At 41.8% G+C, this 27500-nt stretch overlaps 1 protein-coding gene across 1 annotated transcript in view; it reads right to left on the reverse strand.

The window, feature by feature from the left end:
- galnt18b (UDP-N-acetyl-alpha-D-galactosamine:polypeptide N-acetylgalactosaminyltransferase 18b) overlaps positions 1-27500 on the reverse strand; it is a 111930-nt gene that overhangs the window by 31816 nt on the left and 52614 nt on the right. The window lies entirely within an intron of this gene.

Raw genomic sequence — 27500 nt, forward strand, 5'->3', positions numbered from 1 at the left:
AAATATGAAGGTTAAGCGAGTTAGCCATATGATTGTCTAATACTGTAGCGTGCCTCCTATTTTTCCTCCACTGGCAACGCATAGTAAAAGTTTAACCGCCAAATGCATTTACGACGAGGGCTCTCACAACCTTGCAACCAAGGCAAAATCTCTTTCTGTATGGTCGCGATCCATCTGCCTCTGGCTGTATTCTGGGCTCGTGTTGTTGCTACAGGTTACCCACGCGGGTATGGGTTACCCCAGGAAAGCTAGAGAGAAGCTGCGAAGCGGTCACTCTCACACAGCTGATATTAACACACTGCTCACATGTAATAACTAGTCTTTAGCGTGTGCCCCATTTGTTTTATAGTAGCAAATGAGTCCTTTTTTCGGAGTGAGGAACTATGTCTTATGTTAACCAGCTTAATGATTACAGTTGTGGATTTTGAGAACAATGTGAGATATCCGGTAAACGGAAAACAAATCATTGATTCTATTTTTAGACCCGGCCTGTAAAAGAGACCGGCCCCAATTTACCTCCGCCGACCGCGAGACCGGCCAATATTAGAATCCCGGCCAGTAATGGAATACAGGCCACAATTAGAGGATTTACGGTATACAAATACTGTATATAGACAGACACGTCACTAAGGATAATCTTTATGTGTGTGTGTGTGTGTGTGTGTGTGTGTGTGTGTGTGTGTGTGTGTGTGTGTGTGTGTGTGTGTGTGTGTGTGTGTGTGTTGTTGCTGTTCTTCTTCTTCTTGTGTGGTGTTGGCATAAAGCCTCATGGTGCCCTATGGCCATCCCATAATTCTCATCTCCGTGGCGACCCAGGGCATCAGCGATGATGTATTCAGCTTCAGTAAGCTCTTCACCACACACAATAAATTCATATGAGAGCTCTGTGTGTGTGTGTGTGTGTGTGTGTGTGTGTGTGTGTGTGTGTGTGTGTGTGTGTGTGTGTGTGTGTGTGTGTGTGTGTGTGTGTGTGTGTGTGCTTCTTGAACTCCTGTGACCTTATAAATGCACATGTGAAGAATCTGATTTCTGTTTCCCGGGTGACAGGAAGGAACATCAACATGTACGCTGGTCACCGTAGCAACAGAGCTGATGCTGAAGACTTCTGCAGTTCCTCTCCTCTTCTCCTCCTCTTCTGCAGTTCCTCTCCTCTTCTCCTCCTCTTCTGCAGTTCCTCTCCTCTTCTCCTCTATTCTGCAGTTCCTCTCCTCTTCTCCTCCTCTTCTGCAGTTCCTCTCCTCTCCTCTTCTCCTCCTCTTCTGCAGTTCCTCTCCTCTCCTCTTCTCCTCCTCTTCTGCAGTTCCTCTCCTCTTCTCCTCTTCTGCAGTTCCTCTCCTCTTCTCCTCCTCTTCTCCTCCTCTCCTCCTCTTCTCCTCCTCTTCTCCTCTTCTCCTCCTCTTCTGCAGTTCCTCTCCTCTTCTCCTCCTCTTCTGCAGTTCCTCTCCTCTTCTCCTCCTCTTCTGCAGTTCCTCTCCTCTTCTCCTCCTCTTCTGCAGTTCCTCTCCTCTTCTCCTCTTCTCCTCCTCTTCTGCAGTTCCTCTCCTCTTCTCCTCTATTCTATTCCTTTTTTATTATTCTCATTCACCTGCTGGGATTTTTATTCTCGTGAAGCACAGGGAACTCGACTCTGTGTGTGTGTGTGTGTGTGTGAAGCACAGGGAACTCGACTCTGTGTGTGTGTGTGTGTGTGTGTGTGTGTGTGTGTGTGTGTGTGTGTGTGTGTGTGTGTGTGTGTGTGTGTGTGTGTGTGTGTGTGTGTGTGTGTGTGTGTGTGTGAAGCACAGGGAACTCGACTCTGTGTGTGTGTGTGTGTGTGTGTGTGTGTGTGTGTGTGTGTGTGTGTGTGTGTGTGTGTGTGTGTGTGTGTGTGTGTGTGTGTGTGTGTGTGTGTGTGTGTGTGTGTGTGTGTGTGTGTGAAGCACAGGGAACTCGACTCTGGTCAGACCTGTAGCTGTGAGCTTCTACCATCCAATGCATTTGTTCAAAACATGCTCACCCAGCCTGCTTTCTTAATGTGTGTGAGAGAGTGCTATGTGTGCATTTACGTGTGTGTGTGTGTGTGTGTGTGTGTGTGTGTGTGTGAGAGTGTGCATGCTTGTGTGTGTGTGTGTGTGTGTGTGTGTTAAGCTCATGGTTGAGTGTGATACTGAACTGCCAAAGGTAGCTAACAACAAGCTAGGCCAATGAAATGAAAGTACAAATCATAAAGATTATCATATTACTAATGTCCTCTGGCATGAACATCTCGACTAACCGGTTACTCTAACCCCTAAACCAAAAGGCGGCGTCTTTGATTAAAAAAAAAAAGCTGTTCCTTGTCCCTCCTCTCCAAAAGCACACAGGTCTCCACACATATGATGTCTTATCGACGGGGGAATCGGCAATAGTAAGATGTTGTTTACTTGTTCATTCATACAGCTATTGTGTTTGTGTGTGCAGTTTGGAAGTGAATATGGTTATTTTAGGCAGCTCCATTGAAGCCCATTTACTTTGCACTATCTCTAACCATGTGAGCGGTTCAGGATCAAAGCAACTCAAAAAACAACAACAGCCATCCAGGTGGCATCTTTGAAGAGGCTACAAAAACAACAGCAAATCAATTGCAATCAATGTACTCATACTATTATCAAACCTGTATTGTTTTCCCTTCTGATTAGCAAAAAAAGATTTAAATTGCCTTTAACTGTCACATCAGCCACGTCCCTGATCAGATCATTGATTAGATATACGTCTTGTAACATAATGTTTTGGTTGGCTACAGTATCTTTTTCTCATTGAATAATCTATCGCCACAAAATAATGTCACATTCTAAACTATTCCTAAAAAGAACTCTTTTGAGCTATAATTCCATTCTGTTTGTGCCTGTTGACCGTTGAAAGGAACACTGAATTGCGTCTCTCTTTGCTTCGCTTCACTAGTGTCATCTGTCTCATCAGCCATGCCCCTGATCAGATCATTGATTAGATATACGTGTTGGTCTCTCTTCGCTTCGCTAGTGTCACCTGTCTCATCAGCCATGCCCCTGATCAGATCATTGATTAGATATACGTGTTGGTCTCTCTTCGCTAGTGTCATCTGTCACATCAGCCATGCCCCTGATCAGATCATTGATTAGATATACGTGTTCGTCTCTCTTCGCTTCGCTAGTGTCATCTGTCTCATCAGCCATGCCCCTGATCAGATCATTGATACGTGTTCCTCTCGCTTCGCTAGTGTCATCTGTCACATCAGCCATGCCCCTGATCAGATCATTGATTAGATATACGTGTTCCTCTCGCTTCGCTAGTGTCATCTGTCACATCAGCCATGCCCCTGATCAGGTCATTGATTAGATATACGTGTTCCTCTCTCTTCTCTTCGCTTCGCTAGTGTCACCTGTCACATCAGCCATGTCCCTGATCAGATCATTGATTAGATATACGTGTTCGTCGCTCTTTGCTTCGCTTCGCTAGTTTCGCCTGTCTCATCAGCCATGTCCCTGATCAGATCATTGATTAGATATACGTGTTGGTCTCTCTTCGCTTCGCTCGTTTCTCCTGTGACATCAGCCATGCCCCTGATCAGATCATTGATTAGATACACATGTTGGTCTCTCTTCGCTTCGCTAGTTTTGCCTGCATATGTCCCTGGCGCGAGTCAGTAAGCTGTATTATTTATTACTTGAGGACGAATCACTGTCTATCCATTGTAATAATGAATAAAACGCTTCTCTTTCGCGACTATTTTACCTGTGCCAAATGTAATGTACTGTAGGATCACCCACTCTGTATGAATATAACTCTACGTAACCTCTATCCCTTTTCTTTCAGTATCAGTTTCAGACTCGCAAGCTCAGGCACGGAGATAAAGAGATCCTCACAATGGAATCAGAACACATCCAAATATGGAAATCCAAAGGTAGGCCAACTATCTATATGCAGTGCACCCCACGCACACCTTAAACATCCTGGAGACTGTCTTGTTAAAATAAAATAAAAGTGGAACTATCTGACCAAACCAGTTAGTGTACATCCATAGCCTGCAGAACTCTCATGTACGTATGCAGGAAACTACTGCACACACACAAACACAGATGCCTTCCTCAACAGAACAGACTGACACACACAGATGCCTTCCTCAACAGAACAGGCTGACAAACACAGATGCCTTCCTCAACAGAACAGACTGTGTATTACAGTTGTTGCAGTTGTTGTAAATTCCCACAGATCCCCTGTGACAATATCGTACTCAATAATAGTCATTCACTTTACAAAATTACTGTTCCAACTTCATAATTAATACGTTTTGTCCCAACCCTTTTTGCACAGGGTGCCATGCTGATTGTAACAATATCATACTTAATAAAAGTCATTCACTTTGCAAAATTACCGTTCCAGCTTCATAATCAAGTCAAGTCAAGTCGGCTTTATTGTCAATTATTAGTGTCAATACCTAGTTCTCTTCTGTCTCTTTTCCTACACAGGGTGCCATGCTGATTGGTCCAGGCCGTTGAACCTGGTTCTGTTGGGGAGACGGACCTCTGGGAAGAGTTCTAGTGGAAACACCATCCTGGGAGAGAGGGTTTTCTCCTCCTGTTCCATGGATATCTTCGCACATCGTCGTTCAAAGATCATCAATGGGAGACCAGTTCAAGTCATTGATACCGGAGACTTCTTGTCCTCCGTATACAATGAGGACTTCAGGTTAGATTTAGAAAGGAACTGTCAGGGGGGTCCGACTGTGTATCTCCAGGTTGTGCCGATTGTCAGTGAGTTCACTGAGGAGGATACACGCATGCTAGAGAGGCTGGAGAAAGCACTGGAGACGAGAATCAGAGACAGAGCCATCATCCTCTTCACACATTGGGATGTTCTGGATGGGCATGTAGATGTAGATGATTATGTCACAAACGCCAACATACACCTCCAGAGTCTCCTTAGGCAGTGTGGCGGCAGGTATCAGGTGTTGAACAACATGAACAGGGATGAGGGGGAGAAGCAGGTGGAGGAGTTAATGGGGAAGGTAGACGAGCTGGTGAAGGGCATGGAGAAATCCTAGGGACCAATGGTGGGCATGCCAGCATTAAAACTAGAAAAGCACTCAGTGTGCACACCTCTGCCCCAGTGGTGTAGTAGACTACGTAGAACGCAGGTGTACGGAGTATACCCACTTCGAAATTTCAGGGATTTCAGTATACCCACTTAAAATTGATTGCTCCATTATTTACAATATCACAAATATATACAGTATACCCACTTCAAAAAACGCTCACATATACAGTATACCCACTTCAAAAAACGCTCACATATACAGTATACCCACTTCAAAAAACGCTCACATATACAGTATACCCACTACAAAAAAGTAGACTACACCACTGCCCTGCCCTCTGGTGGACAGAAACAGTCACGCGCCACAAACGTACTAACAAAACACGTACACAAAAACTTGGATGATCACGTAACCTCCTTGGCAAAGGTAATAAATACTATTAACGCTGTTCATTTTTTTCCCGATCTAATCATCACAATCATTACAATGACATTACATTTACCAACCCCCATTATGACAAGTTACTGAAGACGCTGCTCAAAGCAGGTTTCAGATTATCAGGCTTGAGAGGTATGATGCATGTACGAGATCAACGTGGGGCTCGATTAAGTTGGGATGACGTCACCAACATCTGTTTACAACCAGTGCAACTACATTTAACCTCATGAGGTTGCGGTCCGATTCTAGCCTCACGGTGCAGGTCACCCCTAAGACTTGGATGATCACATAATCCTTGGCAAAGGTAATAAACACTACTAATGCTGTTAATGTTTTCCCAATCTAATCATCACAATCATTACAATGGCATTATATTTACCAACCCCCATTACGACAAGTTACTGAAGACCTTCAGATGATCAGGCTTGTGAGGTATGATGCATTTAGCGGTATGGAGATGTCATCTCACTAGGCTCATATTGCAGGAAGTGGAAGCAGCAAGTGATGAGGTGGAAGAGGGAAGCGGTAGATGAATTGGAAAAGGAAAATGAGTTCTTCCCAAACGTGGCTTCTTATGTCATCAGTCTGTTTTTTTTAACTAGAGAACGTTCTTGATGATAACATTTTGAATTAAAACGTTCACACTGTTGTATATGTTCTACAAATGATAATTGAACATCATGTAATTGAACTGTAATTGAACACAATCATGTAATTAGTAACACGTGCCTGTCTGGCTAATGCTCTATAGCAGTGATTTTCAACCTATGGGCCGGGGCCCACTGGTGGGCCCTGAAGGTATTCCAAGTGGGCCTTGAAATAATTTTCTAAAAATTATAATCACATTTTGGTGTGTGTTGCTGTTGATTTATTTGTGTTTTTTTTTCGTAATTGGGTCAGAGGTGGGCCCCGAACATTTGTGACAATTTCGAGTGGGCCCCAAGTTGTAAAAGGTTGGGAACCCCTGCTCTATAGAGAAGAATACCCTAGGACATGATAATGTGCCCTGATTGTTTATTATCAGTTATACTGTTTACATTTTCTTTACTTTTGTGGCCATCTGTGGGTTGCTTCCAAACATCATATCACTGTATCTATGTGGTGACAATAAAGCACTCTAACTCCTTACTCTATTCTGTATGATTTCTGTGACACACTATAGGCCCTGGGACCACAGGTTTGACAGGATTTCAGGATATTTTATTAAGGTTGAATTTTGTATGTAATGTAATGCGATTTTGAAGAAATACTATAGTTGAGACAGGCCATTTAGTTTCACAACCAAAATCAGAATTCAATGAAGTTCTCTTCTAATTTTCATTTTGGGGATGGTGATGGGCCCCTGGACGTCACAGAGGTTAGATTGGGCTGTAAAAAAAAAAAAATTAATAGAGGTGCACCGAAAATTCGGCCTCAGAATATATTCGGCTGAAAATGCCAAAAAAGACAGTTTAACATTTAATTCAAATACATTTATTTTCTTTCAAAAACATGTCTAAACATTTATTGTAAGCGGTAGATTTTGAGCAATATTTAAAAATAGTGAAAAAACTTTCGGGTTTCGGTTTCGGCCACACATTTTCATTTCGGTGCACCTCTTTTTTTATCTAAACGTTACACACTGATACAATACATGAGCCTAAGCCACTCGACACACATGCTGTAGTCCAACATGTAATGATCATGATTGTGCTTGTATTGCATACGATACTAGTTTATTGCCAGTTTTCACTGGAATTCATTTTGCATCCCAGAGCAAGACTTGTTTAACCCCTTAGCACAGCACTATGGCTCTCTGTAATGTCACAGCAATGTTGTTATGCTGTAGTTAAGCATTTTCGGCAAGTGAATAGGGTCGCCGGTGACCCCTGCTGCAGTAAGAGGCTACGAAAGGGCATACACATCACAAGACTATTGCACATGTGCCATGCACCTGGAGCATGAGTGGAATTATGGAATCCTATGATGAGTAGAAATGATCAGAAATGATCAAGTGGAGAGGTGGGGGGCAGAGCAGGAGATATACACAGTAAAAAAAGAACTGTTGTTTTTACGGAAAATTGCTGGCAGCAGTGGTTGCCAAAGTCTACCTTTAAACAAATAACGGTATATTTCCTTTTTACATTTTACGGTAAGATTATGTCAGCAGTGGTTGCCAAAGCCTACCGTTAAATAAATAACGGTATTATTTTTTTTACATTTTACGGTAAAATTATGGCAGCAGTGGTTGCCAAAACAGATTGGACAGATTATATTCAGGTGAGTTCAATTATAGAGTTACAATCAGACAACTGATTGGACTGATTATACTCAGGTGAGTCCAATTATAGAGTTGCAATCACAGACAACTGATTAGACTGATTCTACTCATTGGAGTCCAATAAACATCCACTTAATTAGATACCTAAATAAATGCCCAATTGCCAGATTGTCTAGTGCAGGCAGGTGGACCAGTCTAGTATCATCAATGAAGGGTATGCAAATCCATTCTTTATTTAAAAAAGGCCTGAAAATAACCTTAAGGAAAATGAAGGCCAAAGCTAGCGGGGCAAGCAAGCTAACAAACAAGCTAGTTAGCAAGCCACCATGCAGCCACCCTTACAACGTGACCTGCTAGCCGGGCCGGCCAGGTGAGGGCAGGCCAGCAGTCGGCCAGCCGGCCAGCCGGCCTTACAGCCAGCCAGCCAGCTAGCTAGCTAGCAACCAGTGAGCAGTACAATGCAACAGTCCCTGTTTAAATACATGTTCAAGTGAACCATGTGACCCGAGTGATGAAGCATTGGCAGGTGCAGGCAGTAAGTTCATCATTGCATGACAGCCCTTAGCACTCAGGTGAGGTCAGGAATTGATTGATAGATTGATTCGGATGGGGTAGAATGACAGTTTCAAATAGACTGGGCTATTTCTAAGAGCTCAAGGGATTACTGTCCCAGGTAGACTTTTTCAGATTATACTAGCCTATAGGCATATTTTACACATTAAATGAGGCTAAACTGTAGGCTGTTAGGAGAAATAATAAGTTACAGTGAATTACTGCAAAATGTGCAAACTGTTGCCATTTGCAGTCCTTAGCTGTTGCACAGTTTATTCAGTTGCCAGCTTCATTGTTGTCAAATCTACAACGTGGAGGTACCTGGAGCCAAGCAGACAGGCAATATGTTTTCTGTGGAGTAATTAATATTCAATTCATTATAACCTCCATTGCTTTCTGTTGGGTAGGAGGAATGCAAAAAAAGATATTCTGAATTTTGAAGAGGTTTACCGTGTCAATTTGCCTCTCAATCGAAAACTCTGATGGTAAAGCCTCAAAGTCCAATAAGGGAAAAAAATATTGCGGTGGAGAATTTTTCGCAGGATGAATTACAACACATGCAGAGGGTTGTACTCTAAGTTAATACTCATTGATGACTACTAATCAAATAGCGTGTTGACATCAAACTCTGCCTGTTACAACCAGCCTATCAGTGGTTTGACAAGTTACACCTGGAACAAGTGCAATCACAAGAGATCTATTGGACTAAAAGAGGGCAAAAAGCCTAACACGACCAGAAAGAGCACCTACTTTTTGTAGTATACACAATGTGAAGAAAAGCAGAACAGAGTTCTTTGTCTGTTGGTTCACAATTTGGTTCACTAACAGATGATTGAGTTTGGTTCACTTATAGGGGACTCAACAAAAATGGCTGCTCATGTTGCCAAAACATTTGAAAATTGGGGAGGCATGTTTTTCATAACTCTCAAGGGAGTTAAACATTAACTCTCTAGCTCTCTTAGCTCAACAACTCGGATCCAGAGGAGTCAAATAACACTCTGTAGTGTTGCTGCAACTCTTGATGTTTAGATTTTGGCTGAACACCAGTCTAACTCTGATCAATCGAACTCTGGCAAATTTGCTGTGTACATATGTGTACACCAGTGAAAAATAAAGTCATGTACCGTTTCTTGACTACTTCATCTTCACTTAACGGTATTTTCCAATATTTTCTTTCCAGTGAGCAGTTCAGTATTTTCTACATATTGACACCAGTGAAAAATAAAGTTATGTACCGTTTCTTGACGACTTCATCTCACTTAACGGTATTTTTCAATATCTTCGTTTACAGAGAACAGTCCAGTATTTTCTACATATGACACCTGTCAAAAATAAAGTTATGTAGCGCTTTTTGACTAAATAGTGGCTTGCCATATTTAGTACAGAGATAAACTGTTTTACATTTTACGGTCACTGACTGTTGCAATTTGACATTTTTTTGCCGTAATCTCAACAGGCATTTTTTACAGTGTAGTGGGGGAGAGAGAGAGAGAGAGAGAGAGAGAGAGAGCGAGAGCGAGAGAGACACACACAGAGAGAGGCTTCTACCATTTGGCCACCAACAAATTCACATCAGCCGTAGCTCTAACAGCTGGGCACTGGGCTGCTATGCCGATTGCGGCCCGGATCATTTGCCGATCCCTCCCCGCGCGTCTCTCTATCCCAATTCACCTCCTGTCTTTCCTCCACTGTCCTATTACACAAAATAAAGTCTAAAAAGCCCCTCCCCTCCTCCATGCATGTTTACCAACCTTAATGTGTTCTCTTTTGTGTGTGATCTCTGTGGTGCTGGTGAGGGGAAGTGGCTACAGTGTCCCGTGTGGAAAGTGAAACTCCAAAAGCAGACAGGCTCTCCACTCTTAAGCACACACAACGTATACCGCATCTTCTCGACAGGAAATCTGACTAAGTAAGAGATCATTTGTTTTTTCAGTCATTAGAGTATTTAGTATGTGTAGAGTTTGTAAGGGAATATGGATTTCTTTCTTTGTCCAACACATCATGCCACAAGGAGAATGTAATCTGTGATCTGGGTTGATGTTTCAGTTAAATATGATTTAAATTGTGCTAAACCGAGGGGAAAACAAGTGTAGTCCCTTAATGCACGCCGTACCTCCAGTGGCACGCTGTAATAAACATTGAAAAGTTACAGTAAGTACCATAGTACTACACCACTATAACAGCACACAGGGCCTTTAGTAATACATTACTACCATAGTACTACTTATGACATAAGACACTACGACTCTGCCATTCTGGTAACAGCAAATGTATAACGTCTTAACGGATTAATATTGGGGTATGAATGTAAATAATTCAAGCTTAATACTGGGGTGTGAGTGCATTGTTTGCGTGTTTCTTGTTATTTTTTGAGCCAATAAAATGATGTTGTTTTGAGTCATCAGGTCTGAGTTGGCCTTTGGACAAGAGCCGTAGTGGGGTATCTTGTTTGTATAGATGGGTTTAGTTTTTTAGTCATGGTGGCATGGGTGGTGCCATCTCAAAGATGGCGCCTGGATGGCTGTTGTTGTTTTTTTAGTTCCTCTCTGGCGCTGACCCGCTCACATGCTTCAGCACGGAAGCTCAAGGAGCTTGTGTTTTCGGTCACGTTGGTTTTTCTGTTTGTTTGTCTGTTTGTCTGTTTGTCTGTCAGCAGGATAACTCAAAATGTTATGAACATATTTGGATGAAATAGCCAAGGAACAATTGATTAAATTCTGTTGGTGATCCAGATCATGAACCGGAACCGGGACCTTTTTAAATATTCTTCACCATTGCCGGCCTATAAATCTAGATGCCCCTAGTGACCGCAAATTGAATTGCGGGACAGGGCAAAACATTACAGTATCTAACTCCACAAAAAGAAGGCAGAAAGACTTCAAATGAAAATAGAGTGTAACATAGTCAAATGTTCTACCAAACAGCTTCCTTGGCGGAGGTCTGCACTCTCTGAGTGTTTCTAGCTTATTACTAATTTCAAAACGACTCCATATTAGGTCGGTAGCCGTGCCCTAGTAGTTAAGGAGAAGGGCTTCACATCAGAGGGTTGCAGGTTCAAATCCCACATTTCCACTCCCTATCTCACTCCATGGCTGAAGTGCCCTTGAGCAAGGCACCTAACATCACACTGCTCCAGGGACTGTAACCAATACTGTGTACTTATCTAATCTATCACTATAGCATATGATGTGCAAGTGATGTGTAAAACATATTATATTTTTTGTTAAGTTTCCCATGTCTTCTGGGTCTATTTCAAGTGAGATCGGGTGCATATGAGAATGTTAAACCCCTGAATCATTTGCACACATGGGGCGATAATATGGTCAAGTTTGCACTAGCTTTAATTGTTGGAGTGCTAGAGTAAGACTACAGCCAATATATATGTCATGATGTCATGAACCTATATAATGATTTTAATGAAAGAAATATGTCTTATTGACACACAATCAAATAATTCAAAGGGAATTCTATATTTTATTTAATAACAATGGTAATCATTCCCTTTGCATCTTTAATTCTGAATGACCAAGCCTCTGGTTTTATGGTTTTATACCTGGTTATCTTCCACACACCACACTCTTCCGTCTTGTTGGTGACTCTCTGAAGTAATCTAGCAGTTAGGAAATGGTTTTATACCTTGACGTTCGTATTGGCAGTCAATATAATTCATTTTGAAATGTTCTTCCTTGTGTTGTTTACTTCCCCTCGTTTTTTCTGTCTAACAGCTCTCTTGATGTAGTGTGTAAAGTGCGGTATCTGGGTCATATCATTACTGATGACCTGTGTGATGATGATGATATCCAGCGTCAGTGTCGTAAATTATATGCACAGGCCAATATGTTGGCACGCAGGTTCCATATGTGCACAGATGATGTCAAGGTTAATCTCTTTAGAGCCTACTGCACACCTTTTTACACAGCACACTTATGGTGTAAATACCATACAGCTAAGCTGAAGAAGCTGCAGGTGGCATACAATGATGCGTTTAGGATTCTCCTTCAGCTCCCAAGATGGACGAGCGCAAGCACTTTATTTGTCAATTGTAGTGTCCCCACTTTTCATGCACTGCTGAGGAATTTTATGCATAGATTTATGGGTAGACTTGCTGGATCAAGCAATGGTATAATATCTACTCTTTGTGATACCAGGCAGAGTGATACAAGGTACTTCTCTGAATTGTGGCAGCACTGGTATAGATGTTTATATGTTTTCAAATGAACTGGTGCTTTGTGATGTACCTGTCTGATTTTTATGTGTTTTTTTTGTCTTTTTTATGTATCTTATATGGAACTTTTTGAGTCTGTAATAAAGCTTCAATTAAATTTTAGCTTATTTGGATGTTAACTACATTTCACTGATATCCGTCCCAACTTATTTGAGACGTGTTGCAGTTATAAAATTAGAATTGATAGACTCATGTACTGTATGTCCCCCAAAACAATACTTTTTCTCATTTTGATTTCATTCACAGTTTATCAAGTGTCCCAACTTCATCAGAGTCTGAATCGTTTGTACTGTCCGTGTACATTAAAACACTGGAAAACAACTCCACAGGCAGAACAATTTGAATATTCCAGGGCACACACATTTACTCCAGCACAGACTTAGACCTCAGAGGATGGTACTTGGATGTGAACTGACATGCCTGACAATAATTGCTCATCACTCAAACACCTGTGTTATGGTCAAACACTTACTCTGAGTAACTCTACTTTACTCTTTCATTATCATTTTTAGACTCACATGCCCAGACACAACGCTAACAATTCTTAAAATGGAGAGTCCATGCAAAGCAGAATGGATAAACGAAACATTGAGATCCACAGGAAAAGTTGCTGAAGGTAGGCCTACTGTCTCTATCTGTCTGAGCAGTTATTTTCCAAAGACTTTTTGTTATTTTTCTGACTTTTTTTTACACTCATTAGTTCTGGCACAGACCCCATGTAACAATGATATACTATTAGTACACAATTGCTCTCGTTAACTGATATTTATTATCATTATTTATTCCTCCACAGCAACCCATGCTGATTGGTCCGAGTCATTGAACCTGGTTCTGCTGGGGAGGCGGAACTCTGGGAAGAGTTCTAGTGGAAACACCATCCTGGGAGAGACGGCTTTCTTCTATGGGTCCAAGGACATCATTATAGATTTGAAAAGAAAGCTAATCAATGGGAGACTGGTCCAAGTCATTGACACCGGAGACTTCATTGATGACAGCTATGGAGACAGCTATACACGTATCGCAAAGTTCAGTTTGTTGTTAGAGAGGGTCTGTCAGGGGGGTCTGACTGTGTATCTCCTTGTCATACCACTTGTCTGCAGTCTCACTGAGGAAGACAGAGACACACTAGAGAGGCTGGAGACAATTATACAGTCTAGAATCAGAGACAGAGCCATCGTCCTCCTCACATATGGCGATGATCTGGAATCAGATAAACATATTGATGATTATCTCAGAGACACTGACCCAGTCGTCTGGCAGCTCATTCTGCAGTGTGGTGGGAGGTACCAGGTGTTCAACAATGAGGATGAGGGGAGAGAGCAGGTGGAAGAGTTGATTGGAAAGGTACATGAACTGGTGAAGGGCATGGAGTCTGGGAACAGAGATCAGGTCATGAGCTACAATGACGAGGTGGGAAAAGGGCTGTGTGCTGGTGGTAGCAAAGAAATGATGACCTCATCGAGGCACATTGGGCAGTGTGGTGGCAGATACCAGGTGAGAGGGGGTTGGAGGAGACAGCAGGTCAAGAAAGTCAAGAGAAGGGTGGATGAAGTAGTGATATGATAAAACCTACCTCATGCGTTATTGCTTAGTCAGTCTGATCTGTTTTATGAACTAGTGAATGATGGTTAAAGTATATTAGAACTAGGCCTATACAGTCGTCTCCGACTGCTAAAGGTATATCCCCGAAATATATATATACAGTGAGTCCAATGAGTATTTGAGCCCTTGCTGATGTTGCTAGTTTGCCCATTAATAAAGACATGATCAGTCTATAAATGTAATGATAATATGTATTGTTACATTGAGAGACTCTCCGCGTTTCTGGGATATAATAAGCTGTTTTTTGCCTTGATCGATAACAAGTATAGTATATGCAGACAATGTAGATTGTAGATGAATGTATATTTATTTTGCACATTGTGTTTCAGCAGACCTGAGCAGGAATGACACTTCTATAGCTTTTATGATGTTTAGCCATCATCTACTTATTTGCTGTTTACACAGCCTCCCATGCTGTGGGGTAAATCGGGACTGACCACTGTTGATGGATGACATCTCTCCTTGTCTGATGTCATGTTTTTGTAATGGAAGAATGTGGTGTTTGGGGTAAATGTGCTTTGGAAATCTGACTGTATTGTGTAATTTACTTGAAGAACTTTCCGTGGGACAATAAAGCTACTACTACTACTAATGTGTCCAATACTAAATCTGACCCTGAGCTTGGGGGCGTATGTATGCCGCTATGTGTTGCACGTGCTGTTTTGGGAAAGGGGGAGTGGCCACATCTTTTGTCACGTTAGTATCACCAGAGAACCTCTAACAGGGAGAAGGCTCAGTCTCATTGATTCCCATTGTAGCCAGTTAGCTTTGCATTCATACTGCAGTAACGAGCGTGGGCCAGTCCTTCATGTGGGAAAATGTATGGAATGGAAAGGGGAACCCATGCTAAATACATTGCTACTGCGATTTCCAGTCACAAATATCATCAACAAAACATTCCTGGTAAGCACTATGACTGTTGTTTAACAATAGGCTGTATTGACAAATCGTTCAGGTGTGTAGTTTTACAGCAGGTTAGAAGATTTCAACCTGTACTCGCTAGCATCGCGCTAATGTTTATGGGTTTGGCCCCATAAAAATTGAGCTTTGTGACCCAGTATATAATAATCTAGTGGCGCAAAATAATCGAAACGCTACTCAAATGGGGTCTTATTATTTCTAGCTTCGAACTTAATGTTAATATTTCAGGACAAAAAATTTAAAAAAATCACAAAAATTATAATGGTAAAAAACTCCATTGACACCCATTCATTTTGCACTGTCCCGTGGTTAGGGTTAGCCAATTGTGGCTAACAGGAAGTTCCGTGAGTGAACAGCCCCTGGTATCACACTCAACCATGGGCTTAAAGTGATACTGTCCCATTTTTGGAAATAAGCTTATTTTACACCTCCCCTTGAGTTAAATAATAGGGTATCACAATAACAGTATCACTTTAAGACACAAACACGCACACGCACGCACACACACATGCACGCACGCACGCAGGCACGCACGCACGCACCCTAACATTGCACAACATAACCTGCCTAACCAGTTAGTCCTATAAACCAGGAGTCGCCTTCATAAGAAAAGCTGCTCCTTTTCCCTCTTCTCCAAAAGCAGAAAGGCTGCCCGCTATTAAACACACACACCGTATACTACGTCTTCTTGACAGGAAATCTGACACAGTAAGATATTTACTTTTTCATTCATATGGCAAGTAAGTATGTGTAAGGTTTGTAAGGGATGAATGTCCTTATCTGTCTATATTACGCTATATAGTATATAAAATAATCTTGTGATCTGATTAGAAGCAAGACCAATGTTTTCAGTGAAAGGTGTTTAAATCTTTGTGCTAAATAGAAGGGAAAACAATCCACGTATAATCGTGGGGTATGTAAACAATCCAAGTTTAGTACACAGTACATTGCTTGGGAGGTGGATGGCTGTTTTTTTTCCTGGTCACGGTGGCATGGGTGGTGCCGCTTCAAAGATGGCGCCTGAATGACTGTTGTTGTTTTTGAGCTGCCCATAGTTGTCAGCAACTACAGCTTCAAGTAATGCACCCCTAAGCCGCTCACATGTGTAAATAGATACAGATCATCAGATATTTGGTTGGATCTGAACTGAAATGCTGTCTGTCACATGCCAGAGAAAGGGAGCTGAAGGGCCTTTTAAAAAAGTACTTCCAACCTATTCTATTTGTTTTTTAGGGCTGGGCAACGTTAAAGCATGTCCTATTGGTGCGTAAACTATTGAGGTCCTTTTCGCCCACCAATTTTGTTAATGCTTAATGTGGCAGATTTTTGAATGTGCCAGGTAAGGGCCCACATATTCACTTCAGTAAGGTATCTGATCCAGCGCTGTGTAAAACCTGAAACCCAAGTAAATGCCAATCTGTCACCCCTCCCCCTTCTGGAAGTCACTTAAGTTCACCAACAAACAAATATTTGTAATCATAAAACTATCAATAATTGATTATTGATCAGAGTGAGAGAGAGAGAGAGAGAGAGAGAGAACCCTGAACTTGAGACTGTGCACGTGCTGTTGTGTGACAGGTTCTATAGTCCTAATAAGTCAGCACATAGCCTGCCATGAGTATAACCATGGTGGTAGTATAAGAACTGGAGAGAGTGAATAAGTCCCGCCTCCAGTCATTTCAATGGGAAATGCTAGGCTAGAGAATTCAGCTAAAATTGAACAAATTTTTCAGTCGTTTCCGCCGCCAGTTTACTCAGCCAATTACGTGCCATGTTAATGACTGACTTACGATTGACCGGAAAGATATATGGAAGACGGGCATTGGATGCATGGAGGTGCCCAACCACACACCTGTATAGGTTTGTGTGCCCAACACTAAACTCGCGCACCCACCAATCGCATCCACCCTCTTTGAGCACAGTGGCGCCGGAAATGATCAAATTTGTGAGAATTGCGACGAGGAAGTGCCTTGCTAATCGGCAAAGCTAATCAGCCAAATCCTGCCCCCTTGGGTATAACACCATATTTGCTGGCTGAATGGTTCAAGAGTTAATAACAGTGAATAAAATAACATTCATGACAACAACCAATACCACTCAAGCCTGAGCTTAACACGCACACACACGCACGCACACACACCTACACACACTCACACACACACAGACCTATATATGTCAAGTCAAGTCAAGTCAGTTTTATTGTCAATTTCTTTACATGCACTGGTCATACAAAGAATTGAAATTATGCTTCTTGCTTTCCCATATGCACACACTAATCCACTGAAAGGAGGATTAACAGTACAAACCTTTTCAGGCCAAGTCTTGAAGATTGTCAAGTTAGTAACTGAGTTTACATCAACAGAACAACACATGTCCAACACAACTGAACAACACATGAACCCTAACCCTATAAGCTTGTCAAACCAGCTTGTCTAGCTGGAAGGCGGTACCTTGATAAGAAAAGTTGTCCCATTTCCCTCTATTTAAAAAGTAAAAGGCTGTCCGCTCCTAAGCAAACAAAGGACGTGTACCTAACATAATCGACAGGAAATCAGCAACAGTAAGACATTTATTTACTAAACCGTTGATTATGTAAAGATCTCTATAGGGGAATCTTTACAGGGAATTGTTATATGTAGACGATTATTATTAGACGATTCAAACCGTGATCTGGCACAGCTGATTTTTCAGATAATTATTTGTGCTAAACAGCAAAAAAACACAAGTTTGATTCTTTTGTGTGTATGTGTGTGTGGGGGGAGGGGGGGGGGTATGAGAACATTGTTTCTGATTTGGATTGTTTTAATTTATGGAGCTGGTGACACTCCAAACATGGCGTCTGGGTGGATGCTTAAGGGAAATGTTGGCTTACCTACAAACACTTCTATACTTAACATTAGTCATGGCTGGTGGGAATTCAACGATGGCATATGGACATGGTATGGCATATGGACATGTTTATTTTAGAATATATCCCCACAGGTCTGAGTGACGCTGACTTTTGGGCTTGAACATGTGTAGACAGACCAGGCGCATATCAATGTCATTTGAAACTGGACCCACACGCCTGAACCTGATGACAATAGCTCACATTGTTGGGATAAGAATGACCTCAAACCAATGTCAGAAGTTTACTTATTCAATTTGAAATCTGATCGGATATCCTTGGCCTAGGGAATAGGAAGACAGTTTGGAGGCTTGCAAGTTCAAAGCCATCATTCCCAGTGCAGAGTTTGTGCCTGCACTTCCATCCATGGCTGCCCCAGCAGTCTGCTCTGTTTGTTGTTGCATAACTCTTAGTAAACCGCCTGAATGCGCCTTTAGAGTCATAGTCACATGGGTGCTGAAATTCCCACAGTTGTGAGTTACACTGCCCTTTTGACCTCAGATCATATTTGAACGATTGTTAGCATCGTTCATCACTCAAACACCTATGCTACGGTCAAACACCTACTCTGAATAACTCCATAAGTCTACCTACAGTATATCCTTACTCTTTCAATATCATTTTAGAATCACAAGCCCAGATACAGCGCTAACAATGGAGAGTCCATGCAAAACAGAATGGAAAAACAAAACAGAGAGATCCACAGGAAAAGTTGCTCAAGGTATATTTTTGTCTGTCCATTATTTTCTTAAGACAAATGACATACTCCTCTGCAAGGGCTATTGTACACACAAATCCCTCTTTCTCATTTGTTTTACAGTCATTAGTGTCATGTTTTATATTTAATAGATTTAACATCGTTCATTAACTTATTTTAATATTTGCACTTATTAATTGATATTTACTATGATTATTTATTTCTGCACAGTGTGCCATGCTGATCGGTCGAGGCCTTTGAACTTGGTTCTGCTGGGGAGGCGGGGCTCTGGGAAGAGAACCAGTGGAGACACCATCCTGGGAGGGAGAGTATTCCAGTATAGGTTCACCTCTTCAAAGGACATTATCCTTTACTTTAGCAAGCTAATCAAAGGGAGAAAAGTTACAGTCATTTACACTGACGACTTCCTTGATTTTTGCTATAGAGAACCTGAAAGGTTCCGAGGTACTTTAGAGGGGGTCTGTGAGGGGGGTTTGACCGTGTATCTCCTCGTCATAAGACTTGACCGCAGATTCACTGAGGAAGACATGCTAGAGATCCAAGAGAGAGAACTGAAGACTACAATCAGAGACAGGACCATCATCCTCTTCACACATGGGGATGAACTAGATCAGCATATTGATGATTATGTCAGAGACACAGACCCAGACCTCCAGAGTCTCGTTATGCAGTGTGGTGGCAGATACCAGGTGTTCAACAACAAGAACAGGGATGAGGGGGAGAAGCAGGTGGATGAACTAATGGGGAAGGTAGATGAACTGGTGAAGGGCATGGAGAAGTCTGGAGATCAAATCTACAATGATGATGTGGGGAAAGAGATGTGTGGGGACAGGTACCAGGTGTTCAACAATGAGGATAAGGAGAAGAAGCAAAGGAGCTGGTGAAGGGCATCGGGAAGTCTGGAGAAGGAAAAGGGTATCGGCTTGAGAAGAGAGGTGGGTGGAGAGAGCAGATAAAGAGGCTCAAGAGACCAAGAGATTTGACCAAACATTCCACTTGTGTTATCATTTAGTCACTCTAATCTGTTTAATGAATTATTTAACATTCTTTATAGTAGTTACATGTGCCAGCTATTGTCTGTATTCCCTCCTTACACCAATGTGCAGTTTGTCCCCCCCCCTCCCCATGTCTGTCTTGTGCAATCAGCAGGTTGGCTCCATGGGCAAGACCTGCGCTTGTGCCATAAAAGGACTGTTAGGAAGCCCTCAGAAGCCTCTTTTGACACCCATTTTGCTGCCACTTTTATCATCCAATTTCTGCTGCATATTTTTAAACTGAATTTGAAACTGTGCTTTCCACTTTTTTTTGGTTTTGCTTTAATGCTCCCAACTTTTCGTTAAAATACCTAGACATTAGTCTTTGCAATGTATTTTCCTAAGCAATCTGCATCAGTGATCCAGTTTTCAGCGATTCCATTGTGTTATACGAATTTTGACTACTTTTGACGTCCTAATATCAATTTTGTACTATATATCATATAGTAGTAACATATGTGATAATGGCCCCTTTGATGTACTAGTAACATGATGTAATGGATGTGCTTTTTTTTAACTGGGTTGTGTGTTATCCAATGTATCTTTCTTATGACAATTGAGTTTTTCTTTTACTCCAGACATGTAAAAGTTGTATCTTTCACCGAAAGCCGGGCATACACTGTGCGATATTTTCACTCGTGGGTCTTAAGCTTCTGCTCACACTGCACGATGGAATTTCACTGTTTAAAAGTTCACAGCTCACGACTCACGTCCTCACACTACACGAGCCGACAGTCGGATGCGAGCGAAATGCTTCCACCGTACGACGCGACAGGCATGTTCCCTCCTCTGCAGACCGGGGAAACATGCGCACCTGAGGTGGAGATGAGGTCGCGCTCAAAAGCGAGTTGCACGGCACTATTCATTTGTGCATGTGAAGTGTCAAATCGTGACGTAGCGCTGCTTTAACTGTGCGATTTACGCACGAGCCACGACCAGAATTTCAAACCGTTTTGATTTTCTTGCGACCCTGCGATTGCACGATCGTGAGGCGAAATCGCTTGTCGTTACCCCATGTACACTGCACGATGCGAGACTCACGATTGACCTGCGATTGAGCAAGAAATCGGCCCTACTCTCAAAAAGTCGTGCGAGTGCCAAATCGGGTCAAAATCGGGGCAAAAGTCGCACAGTGTAAGCCCAGCTTTACATGTTTCGATGGTATTACTTCCATCTTCATCAGAGAAGATGGAAGTTAGACTCTCTGTATGCTTGCTGAGTCCTAACTTACATAGTTCATGTCAATTTTACGCGTATTAGATACTGCAACCAAACGCGTGTGTTAGGTGCGATATCTTAAAACTCGATGGGGGCGATCGTCATCAGACATGTAAGAGAACAGAGTAATAATTTGCAGTCCATCTCTTTCAATATAAAGGAAGAGGTACACCTGGGGAAAAAAACGGTTCCGGTTAATCTGAGGACCAGGGGGCTGGGGCAATTTAATCAAACGGCCCTGAAAGAATGAGAGAAAGAAAGAGACAGAAAGAGGTTTCCACAGAGAATTTCACCTTGTTGTTGAGTCTACACCACTGACTTGTATATCCATGGTCTACACCGCTATGGACAATTAAGAAAATGGTCTACTTTTATCTTGTATAATTAATTGATATAATATTTTTCCGCACATATGGAGTTACTGTCATTTCACTGCAAACTAGCATAAGGCTAGGGTTGTATGTGACAAATAAATTACTCTTACTCTCTTACTCTCTTACTCTTACTCTTAAGAAAGACTGCACAGTTCCATGCGAGTGCTGTTGGGAGAAAACTGCGATGGCGGCAACTTTTCAAGAGCGTCTCGAGATTGTCCAGGATTACAAACATTCGATTTGCGATCATACTTCCATGTTGCAATTTGACAAAGGACCGTGCAAATGTAGAAGTAGTAGCAGTATCGTCTCCTTGCGGGGAGTCCCAATTTCCGGACGGCAATGCTGCTCTCTCTGCCCCCTGGAGGACACCGCCAGTATTTTGCGTGTTGGTCTGATGCTTTTAACGCAAGCGTGTACAATCGGTTGCTGCCGGTGACACCCGTAATTTGCGGCTCGCAGTCGCAGGGCCTTATATTATACCGTCGAAACATGTAAAACTTTTACATGTCTGAAGTAAAAGAAAAACTCAAGTGTGATTTCAACAGTTAGACATAATGAACTCTATACATAAATCTTTCTTATGTATCCAAACTTTTTACTCAGAAATATATTATTATATCGAAATAGTAATGCTGTGTTCATCAATGATGAGTGTTTTTAATGAAGAGAGTGAGAGATGAAGGGCAAGGGGCATGTTGCCCAAAACGTTCTGTGTTTTGGAATTTATTTTTGTTATATATTGGTTTTTTCTTTGTTAAACTGGATTGTGTGTTTTCCGATGTATCTTTCTCATGTATTCATATATATTCCATTGCATATTCAGAAAATATATAATTAAATAAAAATCTAAATATGAAGGCAACTGTGCTAATCGGTGTTGAATGTTTTTAAATCCCACTGTTCTCTCCCTCTCTCCCTCTCCCTCTCTCCCTCTCTCTCTCTCTCTCTCTCTCTCTCTCTCTCTCTTGCTCTCTCTCTCTCTCTCTCTCTTGCTCTCTCTCTCTCTCTCTCTCTCTGTGTGTCTTTGACTCAAATGTGGAACTTTACGACCCATCACACACACACACACACACACACACACACACACACACACACACACACACACACACACACACAAACACACACACACACACACACACACACACACACACACACACAACACACACACACACACATACAAACATTAACACACACACACACACACACACACACACACACACACACACACACACACACACACACACACACACACACACACACACACACACACATACACACACACACACACCAGAGGTGTTCCCGTGTCAACTAAGTGGAACTGACTCAGTAGACATGTCATGTTAGTAGTAGTAGTAGTAGTAGACATTATTAGCAATCTTCAGGTGGAGAGAGAGAACACCTGTATGATGATTAGAAATTATCTCCAAGTGAAAAAAAGAGAGTGATAGAGAAGGGGGGGGGGGGGGGCGATGATTAGAAATGATCTAGTTCAAATTCAGTCAAACCACCCAGCTGCAATTCTTACCTAAGCACATTACACTAAGCCACTGAGAATTTCAGCAAATGTTTCAATTTTCAGAATTTTCCGTTGAACAATGAAGGGTACATACACTAAAAAGGCACCTTTTACCGCAATATTTCAGAGAGAGCAGACCCTACAAGTATTGGTCCTTAGGTATAGCACGATAAAAGAGACAAATAAAAAGTAACACAAGCCATGTCAGGTTCCACCAGTTTTATTGACCATAAACCAAGAGGCGGGAGGCACCTTGATGATAAAAGCTGCTCTTCAAAAGTAGAAAGCCCTCCACTACTGAACACACACACAACTACTCTTCAAAAGTAGACACAGCCCTCCACTATTAAACATACACACAACATATCACACGTCTTCTCGACAGGAAATCTGCAACAGTAAGATATCACTTATTTTGTCATTCATACGGCTATTACACATGTGTGGAGTTTGCAAGATAATAAGGATTTCTTTCTGTGGCCAAACATATTATGCTACAATGACCATCTCTAATCTATCATCTAGGACCTGGCTGATGTTTCAGTTAAAATCTAGTTTACATCTTTGTGCTAAACAGAAGGGAAAACAATGCGGAGGTATTATACAGGTTGTATACAGTACATACAGGTTTAATATATAGTATAGCCTACATACATACACTGTATATATAAGAAGGGTTTATTTGCGAAACGGTGTATCTTCAAATTTGAGAATATATATATATATATATATATATATATATATATATAATTTCCCGATTTTAGTTTAATACTGGGGTATGAGTGCATTGTTTGCGCTCTGGATGGCAGTTGTTGTTTTTCAGAGTCACATTTCAGAAAAAACTACTACAGTGTTACTACAGTGTTATTGCATCATATCCTATTCACAGATGTTGCCTGGCTGGCTGTTGTTTTTGAGTCATAAGTTTTGGGGGGCGTTTCTCAAAAGCTTAGTTGTTGGCCAGTTAGCAACTTGGTTAGTTGCCATAGGGAAATTGCATGGCAAAGAACAAAGTAGCTAACATAGATAGCAACTACGGTTTCAAGAAATGCACAGAATTGCCCTTTGAACCCGAACCAGTCACATGTGTAGATAGATGCAGACTGGTGACATTTAGTTTGATCTGAACTGCAATAAACTGTCATATGACTGAGCACGGGAGCTGAAAGGCTTTTTTTTCATTACAACTTTATTACTTTTCATCACTCAAAAGGGTCCAATATACCTCAAGCCGATACCAAACCTTTACCTTACTTTGGCATTTGAAATTATTGGTCTGTATATTTCTTGTGGACTGCAAATATCTGCAAGTGTCTTATGCTGATCATGTCCTTGATTATAAGTTGGATTTGGATAAATAAAAATCCATCCTAATATACATGTCACCCAATTCAACCTGAATCCCTTTTCTTTCAGTATTGAGTTCAGACTTGCAGGCTCAGGTACAGAGGTAAAGAGATCCTTTCAGCTGTCCAAGGACCATCCACGCCAATCAGAACAGATCCACATAAGGATCTCCAAAGGTAGGCATAGTATCTACATGTAGTGTCTCTGTAGTCAACCACCCCCTAAATCTGTGAAAATAGAGCTCAGAATTACCATAGAGATTCCAGTATTAACTTCTTAGTGTTGCCAGATTGGGTGGTTACCCGGCCAATTTGCGATGGCTGTCTGCGGGTAGAAACGGGAAAAATTGACCCTTTGTCGTTTTTTTCTGCCATTTTATGCCCATAAGTCAATGTAATTTGTTGAAATTGGGCATAATTTAGCATATTTTGAGAACCTTTTGGGCAGGATTTGATCAGTCACATCTGGCAACACTAAGTTCCGGTTCCCTTTGCGATTAAAAATTATTGGAGACCTGTCTCTAATAAGGTGTGTGTGCAATCACGCGATTAGCGAACTCCCGCAAACTGACGAGGGTATCAAAAATAGGCTGTAGGGATGACATGATTGATCTTTCTTGTGTCAAACGCAGACAAAAATACGATGTTGCTATCACATGCGTAACCCGGAAAACTGCCAGACTACAGGAGGGATATTTCACGAGCCGTATCCATGGTAACCCACAGCAACCCGCCACAAACTTTACTGGTACGAGACTTTTCTAACCAAGCTCTGATACCGCTTGTTTTTTCACTCCTGGTGACACTCTTTTGATAAAAGTTAAAAAGTGCCATAACTGCAATTACTCAAATCGCCTTGGTTTAGTAGTATAGTTTCAAAACTTACCATCGAGGAGAAGTTTGCTCATGCAAAGTTTGCCGTGGGTTACCATGGACACAGCTCGTGAAATCTCCCTGCTGTAGTCTGCCAGTTTTCCGGGTTTAGCATATGATAGCAACATCGTATTATGTTAGTTCTGTCTATTGTCAGGAATACTCTACCTCAGGCTGAGTTATTCACATACAACATACATGCATTGTGAGCGATTTCCCATATCAAAGTGTCCTAGATGTGAATTAAAATCCTGGCCTGATTACAGGGCCCACTCCGGCCCTGCATACATGTACATTGCACATTACATACAGTCATAGGAAAGGTTTGGGCACCCTTTGCCATTTCTGAAATTTATGTCAAAATTGGTCATAAAACATGGTCTGATCTTCCCGGAAATTACATGAAGGAACAATCAGAGTCTGCTTTAACTAATTCCACCCAGTTAAACAGTTACATGTTATCATATTTGTATTGGCCATAAGATGTACATTCACAGGACAGCAAGGCATAAGTAAGTACACCCTTGCATTCAATAGGTGTTATCCTTCAGTTAGTTGCATTAACCTTAAAGGGACACTGTGTGAGATTTTTAGTTGTTTATTTCCAGAATGCATGCTGCCCATTCACTAATGTTACCTTTTTCATGAATATGAAAGTATGAAGTATTCATTATGACGGTAAAAATTGCACTTTTCATACATGAAAAGGGGGATCTTCTCCATGGTCCGCCATTTTGAATTTCCATAAATAGCCATTTTTAGCTGCAAAAATGACTCTACTTGGACCATACTAGAAAATATTTGTTTATTACTTAGTAAACTTTCATGTAAAAATCAAATTTGGCAATAGGCAGCCCAGTTTCAATGAGCAGCATAGTTGCAGTACCTTTTTTGACCATTTCCTGCACAGTGTCCCTTTAACCAGACGTTTCCTGAAGTTGCAGATCAGATTTACAAAACAATCTGGATGTATCTTGTCTCCTTCATCCTTACAAAACTGCCCCTCTTCACCAAGGTTTCCGGGATGTCTGGAGTGAACAAGAATCAGTGATGTGTAAACCACTTCACTGTTTACATTCTTTTTTATGATATTGTAATTTATGAATTCTGTCACACACACACACACACACACACACACACACACACATACACACACACACACACACACACACACACACACACACACACATACACACTCATTATCATCATCATCATCATCATCATCATCATCATCATCATCATCATCATCAGCGGTGACTCGAAACGAGTACGACTGTCCTCTCAGTAGGGTTTTCTATTTGTGGGTCTTCAGGTGACTGTGGAGACCAATCCTTAATCCACATATCTTGGTGCAGTTTGGGCAGGGGAGAGTAGAGGTGGTGGGTACTGCTGCAGCCTTTTCCATGTGATCCTTATGGCGTTGTCGCTTTGCTTGTGTGGCATGGTGGAGTTCGTTTCCATAGTGTGCTGCACCCTCATGCAGTGCTTTCCTCCAGCTATGTCTGTCCATGGCAAGATCCTCCCAGTTACTAGATGGTATGTTGAACTTCTTTAAGTTGGTTTTGATGTTGTCTTTGTAGCGTTTCTTCGGACCACCAGGGACACGCTGACCTTCTGTCAGTTGGGAGTACAAGATCTGCTTTGGGAGACGACTGTCTGGCATTCGAATGACGCAGCCGGTCCAGCGGAGTTGGTGGTTCCTTATGATGGGTGTGATAGTGGGTACATTAGCCTCCGCCAGGATAATGAGGATGGTGCGTTTGTCCGGCCAGTTCATCTTCAGGATTTTTCGCAGGAATCGTTGATGGAATTGTTCACACACACACACGCACGCACGAAGACACGTACACACACACACACACGCACACACACACACACACACACACACACACACACACACACACACACACACACACACACACACATATACACACACACACACACACACACAATACAGTGTCCTCAGAGGGAGCTACACATAAACTGCTTCATCGAAATGTTTAAATGTTTGATTTAAATTAAATTGATGCAATAAATGAGCCCAAGATGCTCGATAAAAAAATACTGTATACCAAAATGTAATGACCATGATAGTAATTGTATTGCATATTCCTTATTGACCCAGGCTGCTTCTTTGAGCTGTGAAGGTTGTGTGTTGTCTAATGCATATTATGTGTCTCACGGTAGGGACACATAGGAGGCGAAGCGAAGAGAGGCAAAATCCAACCGTCATCAGGTCATCAGGTCATCAGGTCATCAGGGCGAATCAAATGGAATGGAACAGTTGTGTTGTTGATTTGATTGGGCCACGGCAGGCGAATTCGCTCGTCATTTGCATAATATTAAACGCTTCTCTTCGCTCCTGTTCGCTTGCCTTCGACTGCCTTCGCCTCTCTCTTAGGAATGAATGGCAAAGTTTGCAAATTCGTGTGTATGTGTCCCTACCATCACTGAGCTGCTTTCAACACTTATCTGATAAAGGGCAAAGAACATGCTGCCCG

Source organism: Engraulis encrasicolus, unplaced genomic scaffold (assembly GCF_034702125.1).
Source record: "Engraulis encrasicolus isolate BLACKSEA-1 unplaced genomic scaffold, IST_EnEncr_1.0 scaffold_32_np1212, whole genome shotgun sequence".
NCBI classification, from domain to species: domain Eukaryota; kingdom Metazoa; phylum Chordata; class Actinopteri; order Clupeiformes; family Engraulidae; genus Engraulis; species Engraulis encrasicolus.